Below are 12,756 nucleotides of genomic sequence, written 5' to 3' on the forward strand. Positions count from 1 at the left end.
TAAATTGGCTCGATCTACCTAAACTTCCTTATGTCTACCAACTTAAATTCGCACACAATATCGTCTTCCATCCTGACAGTGGCCCATCCCTCAAGGAGCTTGTTAATTCCCTTCTCATGCCCATGTAGTCTAAGATCCACAGACAGAAACTTTCTCATAGTAAACAAAGCTAACAACACGCACAGTGAAGCCCATTTCTCAAATCAAATAGCCAAATTATGGAACTCTCTACCCCACACCCTACAAAACACATCAGAATCTACCAGTTTTAAACAACTACTATTTGAACATCTATCCAAGAACTGGCATTGCTCCTGTGCCAAACCGGACTGACAAGATATCTATAACTCTATCAACACACTGTCCACTCCTTATCTCACTTTCTCCCACTCCTCAGAGTTTATTACTACTCAAAAATAAATATATTTAAAGGAAATCTCATTTGGTCATAACTATTATTTAATATGTACACACTACTAACTTTATTTTTTTCTCACAGTGATCGTCACTGAAAATCTCATGTTTTTCTTTTTGAACCTGTATCTACAAGAAAACTGTATGGTATACTACTTTGTATAGTAACTAGAAGGTTTATATATTCTGCATCTTACTGTATGTATACTGTTGTACTATCTAACTACTGTATATTATTTGTATTTCTGTGGAGATTTTCTCCCCGGGCCTCCACTGTAAATGGGCTTCTGGCCCAGTTGGACTTTCCAGGTAAACAAATGTAAATAAATAAATAATATATCACTAACATTAACTAAACATTTTGTTTTTTTATTTTCATTTATTAACCGAGGATGTGCCAGCTCATTACATATCACAAACATTAACTGAGCATTTATTTATTTCCATATACTAACTGAGAATGTGCCAGCTCATTACATATTACAAACATTAACTGAGCATTTATTTATTTCCATTTATTAACTGAGAATATAACAGCTCATTCCACATCACAAACATTAACTGAGCATTTATTTATTCATTTCCATGTATTAACCGAGGATGTGCCAGCTCATTACATATCATAAACATTAACTGAGCATTTGTTTATTTGCTTTCATTTATTAACTGAGGATGTGCCAGCTCATTGCATATCACAAACTCTAACTGAGCATTTATTCATTTCCATGTATTAACCGAGGATGTGCCAGCTCATTACATATCACAAACATTAACTGAGAATGTATTTATTTATTTCCATTCATTAACCAAGGATGTGCCAATTCATTACATATCACAAACATTAACTGAGCATTTATTTATTTCCAACTGTTATCTGAGAAAGTGCCAGCTCAGTACATATCACAAACATTAACTGAGCATTTATTTATTTCCATTCATTAACCGAGGACGTGCCAGCTCATTACATATCACAAATATTAGCTGAGCATTTATTTATATTCATTTTTAACCAAGCATGTGCCAGCTCATTACATATCACAAATATTAACTGAGCATTTATTTATTTCCATTTATTAACTGAGAATATAACAGCTCATTCCATATCACAAATATTAACTGAGCATTTTTTTATTTATTTCCATTTATTAACCGAAGATATGCCAGCTCATTACATATCACAAACACTAACTGAGCCTTTATTTCCATTTATTAACCAAGGAATTGCCAGCTCATTACATATCGCTAACACTAACTGAGCCTTTATTTCCATTTATTAACCAAGGAATTGCCAGCTCATTACATATCGCTAACACTAACTGAGCATTTATTAATTTCTATTTATTAACCGAGGATGTGCCAGCTCATTACATATCGCAAACACTAACTAATCATTTATTTAATTCCATTTATTAACGGAGGATGTTCAGCTCATTACATATTACAAACATTAACTGAAAATGTATTTATTTCCATGTATTAACCGAGGATGTGCCAGCTCATTCCATATTACAAAAATTAACTGAGCATTTATTTATTTCCATTTATTAACCAAGGATGTGCCAGCTCATTACATATCGCAAACACAAACTGAGCATTTATTTCCAATTATTAACGGAGGATGTTCAGCTCATTACATATCACAAACATTAACTGCACATTTATTTATTTATTTACATTTATTAACCAAGGATGTGCCAGCTCATTCCATATCAGAAATATAAACTGAGCATTTATTTTTTTCCATTTATTAACGAAGGATGTTCAGCTCATTACATTTCACAAACATTAACTGAGCATTTGTTTATTTCCATTTATTAACCGAGAATGTGTCAGCTCATTCTATGCCACAAACACTAACTGAGCATTTATTTATTTATTTCAATTTATTAACCAAGAATGTGTCAGCTCATTACATATAACAAACATTAAATGAGCATTTATTTATTTCCATTTATTTACCGAGGATGTGCCAGCTCATTACATATCAGAAATATTAACTGATTAATTATTAATTTCCACTTATTAACCGAGGCTCATTACATATCACAAACATTAAAAAACACCAACAAAACCTTGTAAAATCACGAGCAGAAACTATGAAAGCCAGCAAAAAATCAAGTAACTCCAATAAGTAAAATCCAATAAGGTCAAAATGTAATCGTATAAAACTGTTTATTGTAAGCGCTTTCGGCAAGGACGTTGCCTTGCCTTCATCAGACAAACAGTACTAGCAAAACAACAGGTCCTTTTTATACTCTATTAGGCTGATTAAATCAATCAGCCTAATTAAAGAACAGCATGTTTAAAGTGAGATCAAAAACATAAAATGTCAAATGTAAAATGTCAAATATAAGTCTCAGTGCAAACACATTTGTTCCAAAATATGCATTTCAAATTAACCATATATAGGTATAAAAATATATATATGTATATAAATGTTAAAACGGAGCACTTATTAAAATTCCGTAATGTGTAAATGTACTATTGAGTAAAGTTAGTTAGTTCCAAGTGAGCGTAAGCATCTGTCCAAAAAAGAAAAATGCACAATATGTTAGAAATTCATTAAAAAAACATATACTAAAGTGTCTGTGCAAATTTGAACACAAGTAAATATAAATCCAATGCTTATGCTCGTGCTAAATTCATACTGCTATTAAAATATGTATATATGTATTTTAAATGTTTAATCCATACTATAGTGTAGAAAACACATAAAACTAAATGTATATATAAAAAATATATATGTATGAATTATGACATCAGTACAATCCTAAATTACCACTAATATTATAAACCATAACTTTTAACAAATAATATATTCAGTTGTAAGAAAAAGTATAATATATCTCATCTTTTAAGTGACAGGAGTTTCAAAATACATTTGATAGACAAGTTCTCATTAAGGCCTGGGAAAACTTGTGCCCTTGTTCTTATTTGCCAAAACAATGTACACAAGGTACCAGGATGACCTGTTTTGTATTTGGAATGGAGATACATCTCTTATACCATCTTTTATTAACAATATTACTGAGACCACCAACTTCTTGGAATTTACTTATGTCATAGGCGAAGTGTCCATTAACTATTTAGAGATACAGTTAATTAAAGATAGCCCCAATGGTAGATATAAATGTGTAGTATATAGAAAACCAACATATTCGAACACCTTTATGCACTTTTCTAGTAACCACCCCTACCACCAGAAAAGGGCAGTGGTTAAAGGCCAAATGGTTAGAGCTGCTCGTATGATTTCAGATGAAACCGATTTCAACTTTGAATGTGAGCTTCTTCAAAACATGTTCTTGAATCGAGGTTACCCACCTACTCTGGTTCTCGATATTAGAAATGAGGTAACACACAAAAGGAACATAGGGCATTTTACACCTTTACTTACAGGTCAAGGTATAAATCAGACAGAAAACGTGTTCAATCGAACTAGTTTGTCCAGTCATGAAGGAACCCTTACAGTCGATAATGTTAAAGCTTATCAAGTTAGTTTTCTTTGCACATACTCGTTAGACTATTCTTTTATTAGAGAAGTACTCAATAAGAATTGGAACATCATTAAAGGGGACGAAATGTTGTCAAAAGTTTTAGGGGTTAGCCCTAGAATAACTTACAGGAGGGGTCAAAATTTGAAATCACTTCTAGAAAAGAAAAAATTACGCCCAAATAGAGTTAATGGAATGTTTAAATGTGGCGCTTGTCCACAATGTAGACATATAATTATCAGCAATCAGCTTTGTATTAACAATATGACTTATAAGATCAATTGTAGATATAATTGTGATACAAAAGGAGTTACCTATGTAGCCTTGTTTAACCAATGTAATGCATTTTACATTGGGAAGAAACAGCGGATATATGAACATTGCTACGCTATAGGTAAGAAAGACATTAATAATGCACTTGCTAAGCACATTTTACAATACCCTAGCCACTGTTTTAAATTTGCTATTTTGCAACATAGAATAATCGACATTAGAGGGGGTCCATGGCAAGTGCATTTAGAGATAGACGAGCTTACTTGGCAAATAAGAAAAAGGGCACAAGTTTTCCCAGGCCTTAATGAGAACTTGTCTATCAAATGTATTTTGAAACTCCTGTCACTTAAAAGATGAGATATATAACATTTTTTCTTACAACTGAATATATTATTTGTTAAAAGTTATCGTTTATAATAAATTCAGTTTAGTAATAGTTTGGGTTGCAAGTGGTAATTTCGGATTGTACTGATGTCATAATTCATACATATATATTTTTTATATATACATTTAGTTTTACGTGTTTTCTACACTATAGTATGGATTAAACATTTAAAATACATATATACATATTTTAATAGCAGTATGAATTTAGCACGAGCATAAGCATTGGATTTATATTTACTTGTGTTCAAATTTGCACAGACACTTTAGTATATGGTTTTTTAATTAATTTCTAAGATACTGTGCATTTTTCTTTTTTGGACAGATGCTTACGCTCACTTGGAACTAACTAACTTTACTCAATATTACATTTACACATTATGGAATTTTAATAAGTGCTCCGTTTTAACATTTATATACATATATATATTTTTATACCTATATATGGTTAATTTGAAATGCATATTTTGGAACAAATGTGTTTGCACTGAGACTTATATTTGACATTTTACATTTGACATTTTATGTTTTTGATCTCACTTTAAACATGTTGTTCTTTAATTAGGCTGATTGATTTAATCAGCCTAATAGAGTTTAAAAAGGACCTGTTGTTTTGCTACTACTGTTTGTCTGATGAAGGCAAGGCAACGTCCTTGCCAAAAGCGCTTACAATAAACAGTTTTATACGATTACATTTTGACCTTATTGGATTTTACTTATTGGAGTTACTGGATTTTTTGCTGGCTTTCATAGTTTCTGCTCGTGATTTTACAAGATATCACAAACATTGACTGAGCCCTTATTTATTTATTTCCATTTATAAACTGGGGAAGTGCCAGCTCATTACGTCACAAACATTAACTGAGGACTTATTTATTTATTTCCATGTATTAACTGTGGATGTGCCAGCTCATTAAATATCACAAACATTAACTGAGCATTTATTTATTGGTTTCCATATATTAACTGAGAATGTGCCAACTCATTACATATTACAAACATTAACTGAGCATTTATTTCCATTTATTAACCGAGAATATGCCAGCTCATTCCATATCACAAACATCAACTGAGCATTCATTTATTAATTTCCATTTATTAACAGAGGATGTGCCAGCTCATTACATATCACAAACACTAACTGAGCATTTATTTATCTATTTCCATATATTAACTGAGATTGTGCCAGCTCATTGCATATCACAAACATTAACTGAGCATGTATTTATTTATTTATTTCAATTTATTAACTGAGAATGGACCAGCTCATTACATATCACAAACATTAACTGAGGATTTATTTATTTATTTCTATTTATTAACCGGCAATGTGCCATCTCTTTACATATCACAGACACTAACTGAGCATTTATTTCCATTTATTAACTGAGGGCGTGCCAGCTCATTACATATCATAAATACTAACTGAGCATTTACTAATTTATTTTCATTTATTAACCAAGGATGTGCCAGCTCATTACATATCACAAATATAAAATGAGCATTTACTTTTTTCCATTTATTAACGGAGGATGTTCAGATCATTACATTTCACAAACATTAACTGAGCATTTGTTTATTTCCATTTATTAACCGAGGATGCGCCAGCTCATTACATAAAACAAATATTAACTGAGCATTTATTTATTTCCATTTATAAACTGAGGATGTGCCAGCTCATTGCATAACACAAACATTAACTGAGCATTAATTTGTTTCCATTTATTAACCGAGGGTGTACCAGCTCATTCCATATCACAAACATTACATCAGCATTTATTTATTTATTTCAATTTATTAACTAAATAAATAAATTTATTTATTTATTTCCATTTATTAGCCGAGGATGTGCCAGCTCATTCCATATCACAAACACTAAGTGAGCATTTTTTTATTTATTTCCATATATTAACCGAGGATGTGCCAGCTCATTACATATCAGAAATATTAACTGAGCATTTATTTATTTCCATTTATTAAATGAGGATGTACTAGCTCATTACATAATACAAACACTAACTGAGCCTTTATTTCCATTTATTAACCAAGGTTAATGTTTAGCTGCGATTAAACTATTCCAGGCTCCACGAAGTCTGCACTTCAGTTTTTCCCTTGAAACTTGATACACTTCAACCCAGCACTAGAAATAAGGCATTTTAAGACCAGCACTTACTAAAACTCACTAAAACTAGCATTAGCTTACAGCTGGCACTTCAGCCCTATACTCAGGAAGTATAAGGCTCTTTACTCATCCAATCAGCAATACAGTCCAAACCATCTATTCAGGTATGTTCAAGGGACAGCTTCAGGTGTACTCTCCGGTCCAGCTGGTGAATCTGGGCATACAGAGGCAATGTTACAATTGTCTCATGTATACAGACAACCCCCTCCTCCTCCCAACCAACACAAACATATGTGAGAGATGCAGCTACAAAGCCAAGCTGGAGGCTAAGCTCTCTGAACCCATGACTGGATCATCCAGTCACAAGCAGAAGGGCAACACTAGCACCACATTGTCAGACTCACATAGACCAGCCATAGCTGCACCGGCAAACAACTCTCAGAAACACACAACAACATACTCGGAGGCTCTAAATAAGAACCTGCCTAAACAACAGAGACCTCCTAAGCATACACCCAAGCAATCCCCACCCCACAACAGAAACCAGGTAACACATACATCACAACGTCAGTGTGCCAAGCAAAAACAGACCCTAAGGCTAAATAACACACCTAACACACTAGTAATCAGTGATTCTATCATCAGGCACACAGACGTCCCACTCACTAGACTGAACAAGGAGAAGGTTACCGTAAGCTGCCTGTCGGGTGCCAGAATCTGCCACATAACACATGCACTCAGGTCACTCCACAACAAGTACAGATATGACTCTGTCATTGTACATGTTGGCATAAATGACCTGAGACGTACCTCCCTGGACTACATGAAAAGAGACATTGAGGAGCTCTCTGACCATGTAGCCCAGGCTGGTATGACTCTGACTCTGAGTAGCATCCTGCCCTCACCCAAAATGATGCCAGCATATGAAGAAAAAATTATCAGTTTCAACAACTGGTTAAACTACTGGTGTCATTCACAGGGGATCCAGTACTTGTCAGCCTGGGATGACATGCTTGACAAGCCACGTTGCTTTGCCAGAGACGGCTTGCACCTGTCGCCCCTGGGCTTTCAAATACTGGTCAAGACTCACCCCAATACTGCCTTTTTTAGGCAAGGCTCAAAAGACAAACCCGCCTCCATAAACAACAATAATAAACAAAGGGTAATGCTACTCAATGCCAGAAGTCTAAACCTCAAAATGCATACACTCGAGGCTCTCCTTAGTATGGAAGAAATTGACGTATGTGCAGTGACAGAAACCTGGTTCAAGGCTCCAGAGAGCACCCCAGCACTACCAGGCTATAACTCCTACCATACCTTTAGGTCCCAAAACAAGGACCGGAACACAAAAGGAGGGGGTGTGTCCATATTCATCAAGAACACCCACACCTCCAGGTTAGTAGCACAGCACGCGGAATCTGAAACCATCCAAGTGCAATTGACAGCGGGTAAATTGACTGTTCAATTTATAGCTTGCTGCAGATCTCCCACCTTGTCTCAGGACCCTCACGCAGCATTCCTGAGAACATTAGAAAGTATGAAGATTCTACCCAACACCATGCTACTGGGTGACTTCAACTATCCAAACATTGACTGGGAAAACTACTCAAGCTCAAACGCCCTAGCCCAACGCTTCCTTGAGTTTATAAACTCAAACGCCCTGGAACAGCTGGTCACCACTCCCACAAGAGGTGACAACATACTGGACCTGGTCATCACCAACATGGGGAACCTATGTTCCACACCTGAGGTAAACTCATCATTGGTAAGATCAGATCACAAACTAATCACACTGGACATCCACATCTCGACCCCCCACACAGTCAAGGAAATCAAGGTAAAAAACTTCTCTAAAGCCAACTTCACACTCCTCAAGACCAAGGTGGGAAGTTTCAAAGCTCCCAGTCAAATGGAAAATGATGACCCATCAGCAGAATCCTTTACAAGCGGATTCTATGAACACCTTCAAGAATGCATGGACCGAGCCATCCCAAGTAAAACCAAGACCAATTCCTCAAAAAAGAGGAAGCCAGTCTGGTGGACCCCAGCCATAAATAAACTTTACAACAGAAGGAGGAAACTCCTGCAAGATAGAACAAAATCCCAAAATAAGAAGGCATCTCTGATTAACATCAGTAAAAAACTGTGCTCCCTCATTAAATCATCCAAGGCCAACTTCAAAAGAAAAATAGCCAATGACTCTAAGGATAACCACAAGGCCTTTTTTAACTATGTCAAGAGTGTAGGGGCAAACTCTCAGATATGCTCAGAGCTAGTGCATAATGGCCATAAATACACTGAACCAACCGACATTGCCAACATGCTGGCTGACAAGTTCAGTGCAAACTTCACACCCCCTCCACCAAGTAGAATGTGGCACTCCAGATATCTCAGACACACAAGTAAAGACAGCCCTTGCAAAGGCCAAAAACACAGCATCAATGGAACCAGATAGTATCCCAGGTTGTGTCTTACACAAGCTTCAAAATGAACTAACCCCCCATCTCAAAACACTATTCAAACTCAGCCTCTCTACAGGCTATGTACCCAAAGAATGGCGTACAGCAACAGTCATACCACTCCACAAAGGTGGTGCCACAACTGACCCTGGGAACTATCACCCTATAAGCTTGACTAGCTTGGTCTGCAAAGCCATGGAACGCATTGTCATGGAGCTCATTAACAGGGACATTGGGAACCTCCAGACACTGGACCCCACCCAGTTCGGCTTTGTTAAAGGCAGATCTTGCCTCCTGAACTTGGTTGACATATTCAAAACAGTCACCAAGGCCATAGATAAAGGGAAGGTGGTCCACACAGCATATCTGGACCTCGCTAAGGTGTTCAACACCATCCCACACTCAGGAATCATAGACAAACTCACCAGCTTAAATATCAACCCCCATGTCACCAGATGGGTTGCCAATTGGCTCTCAGACAGAACCCACATGGTAAGAGTGGCAGGCGCCATGTCTGACTCTAAACCAGTCACAAGTGGAGTCCCACAGGGGTCAGTCCTGGGACCCTCCTGTTCAGTATATATTTCTCCGAAGTACAGGCAAATGCGGAGGGACTGTGGCTAACCAAGTTTGCAGATGACTGTAAATTGGGTGCAATAATTGACTCTCCAACTGACACAGACATCCTGCAAATGGTCTCTCAGAGACAAACACCTGGTGTCAAAGTCACGGCCTCAAGCTAAATGCCAAAAAATGCATAGTAATCCCATTTGGGAAAAACAAAGTCCCTACAAACTACCACATAGATGGGAATCCACTAAGTACAGAAGAAGTAATTAGGGTCCTGGGTACCCAAGTAGATAGCATGCTCTCCTTTGAGAACCACATAGCCAAAACAGTCAGGAAATCCTTCTATGTGGCACACCTGATCACAAAGGGTTTCTCATCCAGATCCAAGGAGGTGATTGTGCCCCTTTACTCCTCACTCAATAGGCCCATAATAGAGTACAATGCCCCATTTTGGATGTACCTCACTAGACACCTGCAACAACTAGAAAGACCACAGAAGTACCTCACTAACAGGATTAAGGGCCTTAAACAATTACCCTATGAAGCACAACTAAAAAAGATCCAGCTCTTCTCAGTCGCTTACCATCTGCTCAGAGGTGACCTATGCCTGACCTATAGGGCCATGTCAAACCCTGAACTAATGGACATGCTTCATCTCAAAAAAACAAGATCCCTCAGAACCACTTGTTCTAGTGACTTGAACCTATGCACAACAATAAACAGGACATACTGGAGGGATAGATTCCTGTCCCAGCTACTGCCCTCACTCTGGAATAGAATCAAAATCCATATTCGACAGAGCTCCTCTCTGACCCTCTTCAAGAGAAATCTTGATGAGTGGATGGGTAATCGTAAGTTCTACCCTGAGATCACTTCAGGAGCCCTGTTAGACAGAGGCCCAGGTTACTAATCTAATGGAGATGCGAAAGCCATCACTCTGTGGCTAGGCTTATAAACGCCCATGGGCAGATAGCCTAGTACTTACCTATGAACCTATGAAGGATGTGTCAGCTCATTCGATATCACAAACACTAAATGAGCATTTTTTTATTTATTTCTATTTATTAACCGAGAATGTACCAGCTCATTCCATATCACAAATATTAACTGATCATTTATTTATTTCCATTTATTAACTGAGAATGTGCCAGCTCATTACATATCACAAACATTAACTGAGCATTTATTTATTTATTTCCATATACTAACTGAGAATGTGCCAGCTCATTACATATCACAAACACTAACTGAGCATTTATTTATTTTCATTTATTAACCAAGGATGTGCCAGCTCATTCCATATCACAAACACTAACTGAACATTTATTTATTTATTTCCATATATTAACCGAGGCTGTACCAGCTCATGACATATCACAAACATTAACTGAGCATTTATTTATTTCCATTTATAAACCGAGGATGTGCCAGCTCATAACGTATCACAAACATTAACTGTGGACTTATTTATTTATTTTCATTTATAAACTGAGGATGTGTCAGTTCATTACATATCACAAATATTAACTGATCATTTATTTATTTCCATTTATTAACCGAGGATGTGCCAGCTCATTGCATATCACAAACATTAACTGAGCATTTATTTATTTCCATTTATTAACCGAGAATGTGCCAGCTCATTCTATATCACAAATACTAACTGAGCATTTATTTATTTATTTCCATATATTAACTGAGGATTTGCCAGCTCATTACATATCACAAACACTAACTGAGCATTTGTTTATTTATTTCAATTTATTAACTGAGAATGGACCAGCTCATTACATATCACAAACATTAACTGAGCATTTGTTTATTTCCATTTATTAACCGAGAATGTGCCAGCTCATTGCATATCACAAACACTAACTGAGCATTTATTTATTTCCATTTATTAACTGAGAATGCTCAGCTCATTGCATATCACAAATATTAACTGAGCATTTATTTATTTATTTCCATTTATTAACCGAGGATGTGCCAGCTCATTGCATATCACAAACATTAACTGAGCATTTATTTATTTATTTCAATTTATTAACTGAGAATGGGCCAGCTCATTACATATCACAAGCATTAAGTGAGGATTTATTTATTTATTTCTATTCATTAACTGAGGATGTGCCAGCTCATTACATATCACAAACCTTAACTGAGCATTTGTTTATTTATTTGCATTTATTAGCTGAGGATGTGCCAGCTCATTACATATCACAAACATTAACTGACATTTATTTATTTTATTTCCATTTATTAACCGAAGATGTGCCAGGTCATTACATATCACAAACATTAACTGAGCATTTGTTTATTTATTTGCATTTATTAGCTGAGGATGTGCCAGCTCATTACACATCACAAACACTAACTGAGCATTTATTTCCATTTATTAAGCCAGAATGTTCTACTTCGTGCATCCCATTTTCACTGAAACTCTGGGGAAAACATCCAACCATATAAAACATTTGTAGAATAGACATGTCCATGTGAAACACATTACTAATTTAATATGTAAATACAGTTTATGTATAGTTATTCAAAACCAAACCAACAACAGACAGCATATTCACATATGCAATGTAAATCTGAGTTAATTTAGTTCATACCTACTTATTAATGAAGGACGTTTGGCTATTACAGTCACATAAAAAATGAATATAATTAGATAAAGGACACATAAAACCAACAACCAGGATTCAATAAAGTCCATGTAGGTACAGTATACAGGCTACACTGAATGTATCCATGTATACAGCCACGATTCTCCCTTGACAGTGTTGTGCATATTAATTGTGGTGCACGCATATGGGAGGTCAGAACAACATGGATATTGAATCTGTGTAAGACCAATGGGATACCCACAAACCTTTCAGCCAGTTAACCTTGATCGAAAGGTCTACAAGACATTTTATTTTACTAAGTTGGATTTATTTTAATTTTTTTTTATGTTTATGTGCTTGTTTGTGCTATGTGCAGCTTTATTTAGCTATGCTTAGCTCTGCACAGTCATATAGCAGACATGTGCCAGAAAGCAAAA

The sequence above is a fragment of the Protopterus annectens genome, chromosome 7.part0 (genome assembly GCF_019279795.1).
Source record: "Protopterus annectens isolate FY-2018-M chromosome 7.part0, PAN1.0, whole genome shotgun sequence".
Lineage (NCBI taxonomy): Eukaryota > Metazoa > Chordata > Ceratodontiformes > Protopteridae > Protopterus > Protopterus annectens.